The sequence below is a fragment of the Adiantum capillus-veneris genome, chromosome 23, assembly GCF_014529385.1.
Source record: "Adiantum capillus-veneris isolate H3 chromosome 23, ASM1452938v2, whole genome shotgun sequence".
NCBI lineage: Eukaryota > Viridiplantae > Streptophyta > Polypodiopsida > Polypodiales > Pteridaceae > Adiantum > Adiantum capillus-veneris.
Genome location: NC_140953.1, coordinates 41,707,417 through 41,721,859, shown reverse-complemented (window position 1 = coordinate 41,721,859; position 14,443 = coordinate 41,707,417). Strand labels below are relative to the sequence as shown.

The 14,443-nt window shown below is 47.3% G+C and overlaps 1 protein-coding gene across 1 annotated transcript in view; it reads left to right on the top strand.

Annotated features, from left to right (window-relative positions):
• Positions 1-14,443, top strand: part of LOC147427696 (zinc finger FYVE domain protein) — a 166,352-nt gene that overhangs the window by 137,435 nt on the left and 14,474 nt on the right. The window lies entirely within an intron of this gene.

The following is a 14,443-nucleotide window of genomic DNA, read 5'->3' as shown; positions in this document are numbered from 1 at the left end:
GAGGCAGCTATACAGCTATCAGAGAGTGGGCATGAGAGAGCATGGTACTCACAGGTCAGAGCATGGTTTAAGGGACACGGTCTTGACATGGAGAGCCTACCACCATTCCAGTACGACCCCCACTCACCATATGTTCACCTCTCTCGCAGTGAGAGGAACTTGGTACTGAGACAGGATCTGTGGCAGCTATACACTAGGAGAGTCTGGGAGTCACCTGGCTTGGGGACGAGGATGTCAGATTACAGAGACCAGTTTCTCACCATATTGTCCGGGGGGTTCATACAGAGACCACGCTACATGGACACATATATGCCACATAGCTCACGGGTGGCGATTGGTCAGCTGAGAGTGGCTTCACACAGGTTAGAGATTGAGATCGGGAGACATACTGGTGTTCCCAGGGAGGAGCGCGTCTGCAGAGCCTGCACAGAGGAGGTGGAGAGTGAGGAGCACTTTGTATGTAGATGCAGAGCATACACTGAGATCAGAGGCAGGTATGAGGCCCTATTCAGAGGACAGCCCACTCTCCGAGAGATCATGGACTCTCGAGATCAGAAACAGCTCGGACGGTTCTTACTAGAGATACAGAGCCATCGGGACACACTACTACAGCCACACACAGCTACACAGACAGAGGGGAGACAGTCGCAGCTCACAGACTTCTTTCAGAGGATTACCGCCCCTCCCCCACCAGACACTCAGAGGGGAGTGACACTCCCACAGGCGGAGGTGAGCCGAGCTAGACGACAACCACGAGTCACAGGCTACAGGGGCGCGAGCTCCCACCACCGACAGATCGAGGAGATCCGAGCCCGGGAGCGCCGTGCCACTGAGGAGCGAGTGGCCCGGATGAGGGCCGACCCGACAGCTTTCATCCGGGCAGCCTTGGCACCAGACCCGCCCATGTACCACATCTTACATCCCCCCATTAGTACAGGATGGAGCTAGATAGCTTGATGCATTCTCATGATTGTACTACCTTGAGCATATAGACATGCAGATACCCCTAGAGATAGAGCTCCATCCCTCCTCAGATACCCCACTACCTACACTCAGTTCAGTTTTGTATCAGTTTTTGTTTCATTTGTCTTTCCGATAGACGGATGACATACACACCATGTACATTTGATTTGTCTCATAGGCCGATTTCGGCCTGACATAGACGTTAAAAATCTTTCTTTCTTTCTTTCTTTCTCTCTCTGATCCCGCAGTATTTATATTTTGTTATCCTAGTTTAATTTATTTTGTTAATCTGACTTTGTATCAGATACATCGCATTGTAACTTTTTGGTCTCATAGGTCACTTTGGCCTTTTGAAGACGTTAATATAACATTTCATTTCTCTCTCTCTCTCTCTCTCTCTCTCTCTCTCTCTCTCTCTCTCTCTCTCTCTCAATCATATTGATTACCAAAGAGAAATGAACATGGTGTTTGACCAATCAAACTACTATGTACAAAGGGATGGATGTCCAATATTGGACAAAAATTTGAAATGCCCATAACCAAGCTAGCAAAGCAGTTATGCTAAAGGATCAAGCAATGAATGTCGCCGCCAAGATGCCCATAACCAAAGATGGAAAAGTAGTTATGCTAGAGGATCAGGCAATGAATGTCGCCGCCAAGATGCCATTGTGCCACAGTGAATGACCTCAACAATGTTGAGCGAAGAAACATTCCAAAGCAAAAGACCTCTCGACTTGAATATATGTTGTTGAACATCAATTGCACCAAGGCTCTCTGATTGGTCCAATTATGCATAACCATAATAACGAAGCACATAAAAAAGAAGCTGAAAATGTTGAGGATGACATGCATGAGAGCAAGGAGAAAAAGATTCCCTAGCAACATGAAACCATACAGACGAAACAAAGGCCCATATTTTCTTGGCAAGGGGGCACGTAGTGAAGCAATGTCTATTGTCTTCTCTGTCTGTGGTGCAATAGAAACATATATTAATCGAAAGACAATGACGGCGCAAACTCGTTGCCAATGCAAGCCCTCCCACCATAATTTGCCAAAGAAACACATTTCCCTCCTAAGAAAATTGATTATGCCAGCCTCGAAACAATACATCTCTCCATCAAGCAGCGGATTTCTTGACTTGTTAAGCCTTGTTGGCCTTGTCAGCCAATGCTTTTGCCCAATAAAAGAGTGATACACACAATTTGCAAAACTGTCAATCATAGGCTTTTGCCTTCGGCTTTCCAATGTTGTGAAGGCTGATGAACAAGGCTGTAGTAGCTGAGGCGAAAGACCCAATACCACCCATCAAATCAAATATCAACCTCTGAGAAACACCCAGCAAACAAGAGAAGTAATCAGAGGAGATCCTGTGTTGACCCTGTTTACACTACTGAGGAGTTTCCACTTTGGAGGTTGTGGATTTGGCAATGAAAGCCCCTTGTTTAGTTGGATTGGGATCCTGGTGAGTGGCAGTGACCTTTGTTTTGCAAGGATGGAGCCCCTCTATCCGTTTTTTGAGTACATTGTATCCCTTGGGAGGACGTTTCTTTTGCGAAATAGGCACCCACCCCACCGTCCACGCGTGTCAAAGGTATGGTAGGATTAGCGTATCCTCCCGGCTTTCCAGCGACGTGGGGGACAATTGCATGGCTTTTGCAGTTTCCGCACCTTTTTCGAGGGCCTGTCAACAGATCTGGTAAAACTAGCCCGTAGCCTTACTGAAGGGCGGTAAACTTTGGCTCTCACTCAATTTATACATTTCTTAACAACCTATACTTTACGACACAAATTAACTTCACAAACAAAACATGCGACGGGAATTCACCACTTCATAATAGTTTACGACTTGGTAGCTAGAGTGCTTCCAAGTAGATAGTGACACCGTGTTGACCCCAAATGTTGGCACCCCTTTCGGTATTTCTTTATTCCAATTAAACTCGGAGAAAACCTGTAAACTTCTACGAGCTGTCCCACTTTTATTGGGCTGAAAATTGCCTTCTCTAGCCCAATTTCGGCAGCTTACCAATAGTAGAAGGCTTCATAGACAAAATCCCCATGTAATAGGGGACTTTCCACGCACATTAGAGCACTTTTATACACCTGGCAAGAAAATACATCACACTGGATTCTCTATTTTTAGCCTCTAAAACACTCCAGAGCACTTGCCAAAGGCAGTTCCCTAGCATCCCCGAAGCTCTTGGGACCTTTAGGCATCAACAAGGGTCAAAACCCTAAACCTGCAAAAAATTACAGCAAGCTGTAATTCTCTGTTTTGCATGCCGAACGGACCTGTAGGTAGGCCTCGAGTTCCTGCACCTGTGGGGCTACTTGCCTTTTGATTTAGATGAGATTTCTTGGGAGAAATCTCTCTAAATCAACCTATACGTGCTTGGGATTAGCAGTAAGCTAATCCGGTACCTGTGCAAGAGGCTCTTCGGCAATCGTGCATAAACCCACAAAATTGTACATACAGATGAATAACCCTTGAGCTGGGCGTCATGATTCTGTGTTCAAAAGGGGGGAGAGATACAAGAGCGGAATCATCAGTGTAAACCTGTACCCACTACTCACACACAATGTAGCTTCTCAATGAGGTAAAATCAGCCCCCCCTCAAGGAGAGATCGATCTTGGGTCCTTTCTCTTTTTAGGTGTCTTGCAAAATAGCTCTAGAGTTGGCACATGTCCACTTCGCCATTTTTGTTTAAATTCCTAGTACCCACAACTTATAAAGTCTCGGCGAGGAGCCTAAATGACTCTAAGCGAGCCTAGCCACCCTTTTGCTAGTCAGATTTCAGTGTTGATCGGCCCAGCCATATCGTGGCTACCTAGCCTTCGATGCTGCCGGTGAAACTCTCCGCCCTCGGTCGTTTTACACTGGCCCATACAATGTCCGACCGTTTGTGACTTCAAAAGGAGGGTCTCAAAACTGAGATAAAAATCAAGGGAAGGAAACCAACAATTAAGGTTAGTGTTTGTCACAGTCTTGTGACATTTGATCTTCATGCTTACTTCTTTAGGATATAGGCAAGGCACGCTACATATGATTCTAGATGCAGATTACCAGTTGGATGTTTGATAGTCTTCACCACGATATGCAACATCACGCTTTGGACCATGGGGAAGGCTTGATGTGCCCACATTCTAGGCTCCCAATCCTCCCCTATATCCACCATTTTGACGGCCATTTTGGAGTGAGTTGTTGCATACTCTTTGTATCCATTGGGATTCTTCAGCCAGCTCCTCAGGGCAGCGGAGCAGCATCGATGAGTCTTTCTGCACACATGGGCGAGATCATCAATTCTTTTCACTCAAGATCATACCCACATCACATGGCATTATACACCTCCTTAGTGGTATTTTACACTCATTGTAAAGAGTCAAGACCACCTTGATGTCTACAAGCGGCCACATTGTTATCTCACTTTTGTACTTCCTTTGGAGTGATTGGGCATTGAGCGTCTCTAGAGGTTTCTTTCATACACAAAATAGAGCCCCTTTTGTCCAAGGAAAAAAAAAGTAAACAATTACAACTTGGAGGAAACGAGCATCACACAGAGACATTCACGGACCCCACCCACAGGCAAGCACGCAACCACACCCACCCCTAGGCCAAGCAAATAACCCAAACACACACACAGAAAAAAACTCCACAGGCAAGCACGCAACCACACCCACTCCTAGCCCAAGCAAATAACCCAAACACACACAGAAGAAAAAAATTGCAGGCAGGCTAGCATATGAAATAAGCAGAAAAAAGGGAAAGGAAACAAACCAAAACCTGCTTGGAAGAAGAAAAGCGAAAAATCGAAAAAGACATTGAAAGCATGTCAGATGGGCATTAGAACCCAAGGGGAAAGTGGAGGCAACGGGGTAGGGGCGGATTGGTGGTAGCAAGCAGTCAAAAGGTTCAGCACGTCAATTATGGACGGCCCATATATAGACGGCAACGACAAGCCATTGAAAGTGCTGCTCGAGAGAGTGATTGGCATGAAGAAACAACACATAGGTAGGTTGTAAACCTCCTACAGAGCCATATTGTAATAGTAGGGGAAATCCACTCTTAGGTTTCTGAGGGCATCACTAGTCTGGCACTCAGACATGTGAACACACTCTAAAGTCTACGTAATTGCTGGCCTCGACAGGCGTTTGAAAAGTGTCATAGCATTCTTGTATGTCCAGGGGGGTTCATGGAACGTGTGCAACTTGTAAATATCAACACATAATGGCCGATCTGTCAAGGGTGTATCTGGAAATGTCCACGGACCAAGAACATAGAAATGGGTTGGCAGCCACATGGATAATGGAACATCAGAAGATGAAGCAAAGTTAGTTGATTAATAAACTCCTCTACTAAGCGAGGAGACTCGATATTCTTGCTACCTCACAATAGTGTCACAAACTGGTGACATAGCTGCCCAATCCTTGTGGCAATGGACCCCCGGAAAATGCAGCGTATGCTGACATGGCACTTCCGTAAAGAGCATTCCGGAAATTGCGGCGCAGTTTGCGGACCAGCCATGTGGTAGTGTACGGACGTTTGCGGCAGCAACTGTATGGAAAAGCAGGGCTTGCTTTTCGACGGATTTTGGGCTGTTTTTTTTATGGCTACGCAATTTGCAAGAGCTTGAGAGAGAGAGAGAGAGAGAGAGAGAGAGAGAGAAATGAAATGAAATGTTATATTAACGTCTTCAAAAGGCCAAAATGACCTATGAGACCAATCAGTTACAAAATAGAGAGAGAGAGAGAGAGAGAGAGACTTGCTTTATTTTTTGAAGAGCTTTTGATTTACCAGTTTTTGGGCTCTGCTTTTGGCATCCCTTGTAATCTTTAAATAAGTGGGCAGGCCTCCCACTTCTAAGAGCATCTGGACGCAGAGTCTGAGAGTGAGAGCCTCCCACTCGCTTGTACTTTTGCAATAGATTAATACAAAAAGAAATACCAAAAGGGGCGCCAGTCTTTGTGTCATGAGGACGTGGCAGTTATTAACCATGTCACAATGATGTGGCAACTGCCAACCTTGGTTGTTGGTTTTATTTGTTTTGAGACCCTCTTTTTGAAGTAGCAAACGGTCGGACATTGTATGGCCAATGTGAACGGTAGATTCACCCGCAGACGGGAAGTGGTCGGCACTGGAATTCGTATGGTAAGAGGATGTCTAGGCTCAGAGCAAGATCATATAGGTTCCCCCGTCGCACTCAGCAAGTTGGTGGATACTAGGAAGTGAACTCAATTAAGGCGTAAAGTCAAGGTGGGATCACCAACAGAAAGTATCCGACAGTTGGGCCACATTGCACTTTTGGATGCGGTCCCAATGAGAATAGATGGTCAGAAGACCAGTGGGAGCCCAACGGAAGCATCTCCTAAAATTTAGGGAACTGCTATTTTGGGCCGTGAAATGTGTTCGCGTCAATACCTCCGGTATGACTAGGGGAACATTTTACAACTTTGCTGCGAAGTCAACTGGGCAACCGGTCAGGATATTTTTAAGCGGCGAACCCGAAACGGGAAAATGCTTGTAAATGCGCCAAGTGTCACATTTTCGTGAACTTGCCTCTTCCAGAAAAATGGGCGCTGAATTTTTAAGCTGGGGAGGCCTCATCATGCAATCTGTCACACAGGTTAAGAGCTATGGAGTGCTTCCTTTCCCTCTCATGTACAGTGTGGTGCTAGGAGTGATGCCCTGCACACTACACACTGCTCTCTCCCCTACGTGCAGTTATGTGATGCCCCACAAGAGGGCTCCTCATTTGACTGATGTACAGCTGTGTGGGTTCATGCTTTTGTGCTGAGGCAAGAGCCTCCTTGAGCAGGAACAGGGGTAGCTAGCTGCTACTCCAAAGCAGGCACTGGTGAGGGTCATAACCTCACCATACAGGTGAAAAATCAGCGCTGTGTATGCGCTGTAATTTTACTGTTTTTCAGCCATACGGATGCCTGAACCTTTGGGAATCGTGCCCCACTGGCAGAGGACAGTTAGGGGACTGTTTGGGGCTGAAAACAAGGCAAAAACCAGTAAATACAGCGTGCTGAATTTACTATTTTTGGGCAGGAATCAGAGGGTATACGCCAGTGTAAGTGAGTTCTAGCAGGGGAATTGGTTTCGCGCAAGTTTTGGGGCTGTTATGCTACCGAAATCTGGCCAAACCAAATGGTATCTAGGTGGATACACGTGAAGGATTCCCAGGACTTTACCTTGTAATTTACCCTCCTAAAGAATAAAGAAATACCGAAAGGGGCGCCAATTTTGGGGCCTACAGGTTGTCGGTGTCTGCTCGGAGCATTCTAGCTTCCAAGCTGTGTATTCAAGTGTTAATTCCCGTCGCAGGTTCTCTTTGGGAAGTGCTCTGTGTGTATGTCTAAAGTAAAGAATATCGGGTGAAAGCCAACGCCTGCCGCCCTGCGGGCCGGTTTCATGGTTCCGTTGCCGGGATATCAATCACTTTTTCCTTAAAGAGTGAGCCTGGATTGTTTAGGGTAAAGACACAAAGTGCGGGAACGCAGGGATTACACTATGGACGACAAGGGGAAGGGAATCATGGAAGAGGGTTCCTCTTCAAAGGACAGGCAGGAGATTCCTATGGTTTTTGAGATTGGTGAGAACTCACGGCCACGTCAGTTTGTACCTCTTGTCAACGTGAATGTCCCTCCAGTAGTACAGGGCTTTATGATTGGGCAACTTGAGGATGATGCGTTCAAGACTCAGTTAGTTGCCGCGGTAAATGTCTTTTCGCAGCTGGTGCAGAATCCGAGGTTTATGGAATTCTTGCAAGCGCCACCAGTGCAACAGCAAAATAGGCAACCTACACCGCGTACGGAGCTTGTTGATGCTCAAGCCCAGGTACTTCATGTGGCGCAGGAGGAAAGGGAACACTCGCATGTTGCGGAGTCGTGGGCTCCAAAGCAGGTTCCTCCCGTGCTTGAACAGGTGGCTAGAACGCCTATTCCACAGGTTATGCCAGTTCAGCCCGCCACCTTTCAAAGCCAGCATGCTGTTTTGAATGGACAGGGAGCTGGATACCAGGCTATGCACTCAGTTTTTCCACCACCCACGGTACATCCTGGGTATTTCGGGGGTGGATCAGTGTTCCAAAGTATGGCTGGTTATGCGCCTGGAAGTCAGCCGTACATGCCAGGAACAGTGTTCGGGGGTATGCAAGGCATCATGCCAAACCCCATGTATGGTAGTATCGGCATGCAGCAGGGTTTTCAGAGCAACCACGGCCATTTTGGGGTGCCACAGGGTCATTTTGGCATGGCTGGTTTTTTTGGACAGCAGCCAGATATTACACCTCTGACGCAAAATGTGAATGGCCAAACGTGCCGATCATGCCTACTACAGTGCCCATGTTGCAGACCATTCCCTATGACAACTTGGGGGCACTAGAGAAGCCGAAGGCTTATAAAGAATGTGGTGCAGCGGTAAAGTTCAGTACCTTCAGTGGTTTCGAGGATAAGACAAAGGCACTCACTTTCCTCCAGCAATTTGATACAGCTTATGCGGGAGGGAATTTTATAGATGCCTCGAAGGTCAGGAAAGCTGCCACTTTCTTAAAGGACAATGCGCTTACATGGTGGATGACATTGTTAATGCAAGGACAGGCACCCGCCACTTGGGTTTACTTCAAGCAAATGTTTGCATCTGCTTGGCTGTCAAATGAATTTGAAGCCGACGTCATGACAGATTGGCACCAACTTACTTCAGCTTCGTGCAAGAGCTTGCTGGAGTACAATAGGAGGTTTTGTAAAGCATTACTCTCAGTGACCTCCTACAGATTTGTGCCACTGACAGAGCAGATAGAGAAGTATTGTTGTGGGCTGCCTAAAGGGCTTCGCAATTACTGTACAAAGAACAGAGTGGCTACCCTTACTCAACTTATGGAAGTTGCGAACACTGGTCTTGCCTTGTTGAAAGGAGAGGACAGTGGATTTCCGAGCAGTGACAAAGGAGGGCAGCAAAAGAAAAATTCAGCGAAGAAGCCCTTTGTGAAAACGGCTCCTGATGCGTCACAGGGGTCAGAAAAGCATAGTTACAGGGGACGGGGGGGACGGGCCCTAGGGCCGGGGAACGGCCGTAACCGGGCCGGGAACGGCTGGGAACGCCGAGGGACGGACGGAAAACGGGCCGGACGGGCGGGTCGCAGGGGGGACGGACCGGGGACGGCCGGGTCCGGACCGGGGTCGGCAGGGGTCGGCCGGGGTCGGATTCAAAAAAATGACCGTTTTTGACCGTTTGCAACGGCTCTGTGCAGCCCCAACTGCCATATTTTTTAAGCCTTGGCCCTTGGGAGGCTATAAAAGGCTCCCTTGGGCCTCTTAATACTCATAGTCTCAATGCTCAATGCTCATTCCATTTCCCTCAAGCTCATTCCATTTCCCTCAAGCTCAAGGCTCAAGTTTGAACTTTGAAGCTCTCCTCTCCCTCTTCTACCCACTTTGAAGCTCTCCTTTACTCTCTCTCCACACAAGCTCTCCTCTAACCCTTCTAACTTCTAAGCTCTACTCTCTCGAGTCTCTCCACCATCATGTCATCTCAAGCCAACTCCACTTCTCAAGCCGCTTCTTCTCGAAGGAGGCCCGCCGTGCAAACGTGGTCGTGGTGGGATGAAGTCGACTTTAGCTCGCGTGGCAAAGGTGGCGGTGCAAGACCATGGACGTGCAAGCTATGTCCATACAAGAGAACGGGTGGTTCAAACAAAGTGCGAGCCCATCTTCTTCATGAACCCGGTCACGAGGTGAAGTTTTGCCCTCATGTAGCTCCCGAGAAGAGGTTGGATCTTCTTGAGAAACTCACGGTGTATGAGGTTGCGGAAGCGGCCAAGAGGGGCCGTTTTGTTGCCGTTATCCCTCCGCCACGGCGACACCGCGAGAGCAAAGGGAAGCCAACCTTGACGACATCTCTCGAACCTTCAAGAGCCATGGATCTACACCGTCCTCTTCCCTTCCGCATCGCCAAACCACTCTCAACGAAAATTGGAATCCTAAATTAAAGGAAGAGGTAGATAGGTCGGTTGCCCAATTCTTCTTCCACGACTACATTGCCTTCCATGCTTCGCGGTGAGTTTCCCTTGGCATATGCACATTGCAATCTTCCATTTTGTATTCATAATGGGTTATAATTTCTCGACTCTCCATACTAACGCAACATGCTCTATTTTGTGTGGATAGGTCTCCATACTTTCGAACCATGGTTACGAAAATAGGGGAATATGGTTCCTCTTATGTGCCACCTTCATCGGAGAGGCTTCGCACCACCCTTCTTAACAAAGAGAAGCTTGCTGTGGAGCAAGCTGCCCAAGCAACAAAGGATTTGTGGGAGACCAATGGCGTCTCTCTTCTTGTAGATGGATGGAGCGACACCCGCAAGCGGTCCATCCACGGGGTGGTGGCCTACTCTCGGGGGGAGATGTACTTTGTGGAGTCACATGATGCATCCGATAGTGGCAAGGCCGCCGAGATGCTTGCTGCGGAGTGGACAAGCACCATAGAGATCACCGGCCCGGAGAATGTCCTTTGTATGGTTGCAAATGGAGAGGCGTCAAATAGGGCAGCTGGAGCTATCATTGAGGGCATGTATCCCAGCATCCATGTCACATTTTGCATGGCGCATTGCCTCAATAACCTCCTCAAGGACATAGGGAACTTGTCATGGATTTCACCCACCATTGGTGACGCCTCTCGAATTGTCTCCTTTGTGCTCAACCATCAAAAAGTGCGCCATGAATTCTCAAAGAGGAGCCAGTTGTCTTTGCTCAAATATTCAGAGACAAGATTTGCATTCAATTGGCTTATGCTAGGCCGCTTGTCTACATGTGGCGGAGCCTTAAGGGGCCTCTTTCTCAGTGATGAGTTCCAGGCCATGCCGGAGTCTACATCAGCAATAGGATTGAAATGCCGAGAATGGACCGACAACGCCGCTTGGTGGGAGGAGGTAAAGACTCTTGACGCCATGGTCAAGCCTATTCTACACCTACTTCGAGTGGTGGATGGCTTGCAGCTATGCATTGGCAAAGTCTACGAAGCCATGGATCGGATGATAGAGGCACTTGAGAAGCTTGTGCCTGACCTTGTTCAGTATGCGGAGATTCATGGCTTGTGTGAGTCGAGGTGGAATGGATACTACTCTCCACTTCATGCGGCAGCTTATGTGCTTGACCCTGAGTTTCAAGGAAGGCGTCAAGAGACCGACAAGGAGGTGAGCAAAGGATGGCGGCTTGCATTGGAGCGCCTTGAGCCTAGCAGTGACATTAGGCGCAAGATTAGAGACGAGCTACTCAACTACAGGCAAAAGAAGGGCTCCTATGGATGTGTAGATGCACAGCTTGATCGCAACAAGATTAGCTCGGTTTTGTGGTGGGAGGACTATGGAGGAGATGGCCCACATTTGCAGCGCTTGGCTGTTCGTGTCCTTAGCCAAACATGTACCACTAGTTGCTTGGAGCAACTATGGAGTGTGTACAGCCACATTGCCTCTAAGAAGAGGAATCGCCTTGGCGTTCAGAGGGCCAATGATTTGGTGTTTGTGAGCGCTAACTTGCGCATGCTTGCCAAGAGCATCACACACAAGGCAGATCCTTTCACTGAGTGGGAGATGGCACAAGAGAATCCATCTATGGCCGATACTCTTTTGGAGGAGCTAGAGGAGGATTTCGAGCCTCAATGCGAGCCTCCCGAGCCGGAGCCCTCATACGTTGCTGACGACCTCGACTACGACGACGATGTGGAGATTCAGCAGGCGAGCACTTCTTGAGTTTGATGATCATTGATCACTCGACTCTCGAGTCTAGACTCTTGAGTCTACGACTCTACCTACTACATAGCCCTTTGTACTTTTTGTTATCCTTGAGGCCTCAGGCTTGTCCTAAGTCCTTTAGGCTTTTTGACTCTTGAGCCCTTGTGGCATGCACTTCTCATTTTGTATCCATCGATCATCGATGTTTTATTAGCACATTTCAGCCTATATGACTCGTGTTCTTTGGTCTATTTAGTGTAAATTTATGGTCAAAGTGATGCTCTATGTGTGTGGCATGTGTGTAGGTCAAAAAATGCCAAAAAAACTCTCTTTTTTTTTTTGCCGTTCCGACCCCCGTCCCCGTTTCCTGACTTTTGCCGTCCCGACCCCGACCTGCCGTCCCATGTAACTATGCAGAAAAGGCCACCAAAGACAAGGATTCAGCCGGGACTTCTGGAGCGCAGGCAAAGAAACAGAAAAGGAAGCCTTTTGTGCGAAAGTCGCTCGAGGAAAAGAAGATCCTAATGGCTGAGAACAAATGCTTTATATGCGAACAGCTTGGTCACTTTTCTATCAATTGTCCACAAAGGAAAAGGCCAGCTGACTCAGAGGATAAAGAAGACCAGAAAGGCAAGAAGCCAAAACCCACGGCAGGTTTAGTGCCAGACATGGTGGGTGATAGGCCCAGCACAGATGCCAGTGAGTTATGCAGGGCATGGGGTAAAGTTAGGGATCAGACGGCACTCATCTTCTTTGATCTAGGTGCCAAAGCCAACTTTATCTCACCAGAGTTAGCTATGAAGCTGGGCATCAGAGCTGAAGAGATGGGGTACACAACAGAGGCAGGGTTGGCATGTCCTGGCCACTCAGAGTGTGTTACTCCCATCATTGGAAAACTGCGTCTGCATATTCAATCGTATGTGGACACTGAAGAGTTTTACATCATGTCGTTGGAAGGTTGTGACGCCTTGTTGGGGATCCCGTGGATGTTCCGAGTGCATGGAGTCTTGGATGCCTACAACAAAAAGATTACTGTACAGCATAGGGGCAAAACTCACATCTTGGATGTAAAGCTTAAAGGAGAGTCAGTCCCTATTGTATTTGCTTCTGCTATCACTTCTGTAATAAAGAATCATCTTTCTGTGTACTTGATTTTTGCACGTGATGTCTCAGATAGTGATCAGTCAAATTTATCTGTGTTAGATAAAGAAAGGTCAGCATTTTTGCAAAAGTTTAGTGACTGTTTTTCTGATTCATTACCGTCGCAATTGCCGCCAGAGAGACCTGAGGACCATTGGATAGATTTGGTGCCAGGGTGTAGCCCACCAAATAGACCTCCCTACAGGGTTAGTGCGGCGCAGCAGAAAGAGATTATGGGCCAGGTTGAGGAGTTATTAGAGAAGGGGCTGATTCAGCCTAGTTCTTCACCCTTTTACTCCCCAGTGCTCCTAGTGCAGAAGAAGGATGGCTCATGGCGCATGTGTATTGATTACCGTGCGTTGAATAAGAATACCATCAAGAATAGGTTCCCTATTCCTAGTATTGATGATATTCTCGATCGTTTAGAAAGTGCTGCAATTTTCAGTAGGATAGACCTTAAGAGTGGGTACCATCAGATTCGTATAAGGCCAGAGGATGTGCACAAGACTGCGTTTAGAACGACATTTGGTCTGTATGAGTTTCTAGTGATGCCGTTTGGGCTAACAAATGCTCCTGCCACGTTCAACAGAATGATGGACCGGATTTTCTGCTCGCATCAACAGTTTGTTGGAACGTTCTTCGATGACATGATAGTGTATTCGAAGAATGAAGAGGAGCATAGGCGTCACTTGACCATTGTGTTCGAAGAGCTGCGCAGTCACAGGTTACTTGTCAATCCTAAGAAAAGTGAATTCTTTCTCAAAGAGATCCACTTTCTAGGCCACATAGTCTCAAAGGATGGTGTTAGAATGGATCCTGCAAAGGTCGAAGCTATCAAGACATGTCCAGACTTGAAGACTGTGCACGATGTCAGAAGCTTCTTGGGATTGTGTTCCTACTATAGAAGGTTTATCAGAAATTTTACAGAGATAGCATCGCCTCTTCACGCATTGCAAAGGAAAGAGGTCACTTTCAGATGGACCCAAAAAGAGATTTCAGCTTTTAGTCTCTTAAAGGAAAAGTTGACCTCAGATCCAGTTATTGTTTTGCCAGATCTCAGGAAGTCATTTGTGGTCCAGTGTGACGTGTGTGGCAGTAGCATCGGAGCAGTGCTAATGCAAGACGGACGGGTAGTAGCTTATGAAAGCAGAATTTTGCAAGGGCCAGAGAGGACTAGTCAAGTCTATGAGAAAGAGATCTTGACCGTGATTCATGCGCTTTCTAGCTGGAAGAACTACCTCTTAGGTGCTAATTTTGTTGTCCAAACAGATCATCAGACCTTGCGATACTTCTTGACACAGTCAAAGTTATCCGAAAAGCATATGCGATGGGCAAACATTCTTTCCATGTTCCACTTTCAGATTATGCATGTGGAAGACAAGAAGAATGTTGTGGCTGATGCGTTATCAAGAAAGCCACAAATTTCAGCTGTGTCAATTCCTTATCATCATGAGTTAGATGACATGAAGGAACAGTATACTGCTGATGAAGATTTTGCAAAGATCTTTGAACAGTTACAAGAGGGGCAACATCACGAGCACTACCTCCTCAGAGATGGTTTTATGATGATGCATGGCAGACTTTGTGTCACTAGGCCACTGCGACATAAG